We start from the raw sequence: 2,177 nt of genomic DNA, 5'->3' as shown, positions 1-2,177 counted from the left end.
TACAAATTCAGGAAATTTTGTTCTTAAATGGAAGTTTTCCAAAAGAACCCCAAGTAGAATGTTTAAGGAGCACACTGAGTGTTGCAGCACGTGAGGTACACAAACATCTTCATACCCACCTCAGGAGGCACTTCCCTTTTAAACGGTCCCCCATCATAGGTGGCAAGTCCAAAACTGAAATTAAAACCACGCCTGCCAAGCCTTCCTGTCCCTCTGTGACCATCTGTAAGATGACTGAGCTGGGACAAGGACTTGTCCTCCACTCTCTTACTCTGTTACCTGCCAACATCCAAACAGCCATCGTTCCTCCAACTTTATCACAGTCTCTTCCAAGCCTCCCCTATTTTCCACAGTCCCACTCTCTTGCCTTAGTCAAGTCTTTAGAATCTCTCACCTGCCTTGCTGCCTGCTCGTATCCATCCCCCCAGTGCTCTGCCTGGAGCCGATATCTGGCCATGCTATGTCCCATCACATACGTAAGAAAACCACCTCCAGCTGTGAAATGCCGGGGCTTGCTAGCAGCAGCCCTGTCAGGTCTCTAATGCCTTCATCCCTCCTGGTTTAAGCTCTAGATGAAGTGATCTGCATGAAGCCCTGAGGTCCCCATCCCATCCTCCTTTCTGGAACTACCCACCTGCCTCTTCCTGCCTGGAACGGCACCCCTCCTCTATGCACTATTTAAACAGGGAGACCATAGGACTGTGATGGTTCTAATGCCTGGATTGCCTGTCTAAGCAAACCAGAACCCAAGCCAGAGCTGATGCACTGACATCTGAGGAAGTGAAACTTAGCACCAAGCAGCCGTCCAGACTTTCCCAAATAAGAAACCTGATGAAAGTATAGGCAATCAAATCATTCTCTTCGTTTCTGGGTCTTCTCTGTAAACTCCTTGCCCCTGCTCCTGTTGATGGAACTTGGTGGAGCCTCTTAACTACTTTGGGTTTGGTGCTGCCCTGGCGGGGAAGGTATAGCTTAGTGGTAGAGCACGTGTTTATCATGCACGAGGTCCTGGGTTCAATCCCCAGTACCTCTGCTAAAATAAGTAAATAAATACATCTAATTACCCCTTCCCCCCCCCCAAAAAAAAGAAAGATTACTTAAAAAAAAAAGAAAGAAAGAAAGAAAAAGAAAAAACAAGAAAAAATGTATCACCTTTCATTTGGTGGGAGGGTATAGCTCAGTGGTAGAGTGCATGCTTAGCATGCACAAGGTCCTGGATTTAATCCCCAGCTCCTCCTCTAAAAATAAATAAACCTAATTACCCACCCCCCAAATTTTTAAAAATTAACTTTAAAAAAAACTGCCCAAATAAACCCTTTAAAATTTTTAACGTGCCTCAACGTAACTTTTCACCACACATACACACTCAGCCATGCACCCTCCCACCACTTCCCGTACCTGGAAAACTGATGCTCATCACCTGGTGTGGGAATGTCCTTGATGTGCCTCTGCCACCCAGTCTCCACGGGCTGGCTATGTGGCCATGTCAACCCTGATTACGTTCCTAAAACAGAAAGGCATTATTATCAAACAATATTTTTGGTATTAAAATGTTGAGTAAAAGACATTCTGAAAGGATTTTTTTTAAGTAATGAATTGAAATGAATGACTAGCATCCAAGCTTATTTTGTAGTTCATTATTATAAAAGCATGATAATTTACATTAATATGGGCAAGGATTTCAAAACCCTGGGCTTTTTTTTTTTAACATTAACAGAATGTTAAATACATAGATAGTGACTACATTTTAAAATAAAATGAGTTAAATTAAAAAATATTGTCAGAGTAATAAACGATATTTCAAATGAAGAATCAATTTAGCTTTACAGAAAGAGACAGAATCTGCTTCTGCTGCACCCAAACACCTGAATGCACTTTTCTCAGCTCCCACTTCAGCACCAGGTGGTGCCTGGGACAGTGGGGAGAAGGGTTGCTGGGTTCATGGGGCCAATCCTTGTAGATTAAATAACCTCCAAATGGCCAGATGTGGTTAACGTGCCAACTCTCTTTAGACATGCTGCATTTACATAGTTACTGGGAAATGTTGAAGACATTTTCATGCTCAGCAGGCTAAAGCAATAAAAAGGCAATCTTAAATCTAGACTCTCATTATTGCACTACAGTCTGATAACTAATACATGAAAAAAAAAAAAGAAAGAAAAGAAACCTGTCTTCCC

At 42.5% G+C, this 2,177-nt stretch overlaps 1 non-coding gene across 1 annotated transcript; it reads left to right on the top strand.

The window, feature by feature from the left end:
* The first annotated feature begins 961 nt into the window (after nt 1–961).
* Nucleotides 962–1,033, top strand: TRNAD-AUC. Its single transcript has one exon. It is a non-coding gene; the product is annotated as a tRNA-Asp (tRNA).
* Nucleotides 1,034–2,177: the final 1,144 nt, after the last annotated feature.

Source organism: Camelus ferus, chromosome 3 (genome assembly GCF_009834535.1).
Source record: "Camelus ferus isolate YT-003-E chromosome 3, BCGSAC_Cfer_1.0, whole genome shotgun sequence".
NCBI classification, from domain to species: domain Eukaryota; kingdom Metazoa; phylum Chordata; class Mammalia; order Artiodactyla; family Camelidae; genus Camelus; species Camelus ferus.
The sequence above is the reverse complement of the archived record's forward strand: the minus strand, read 5'-3'. Positions and strand labels throughout refer to the sequence as shown.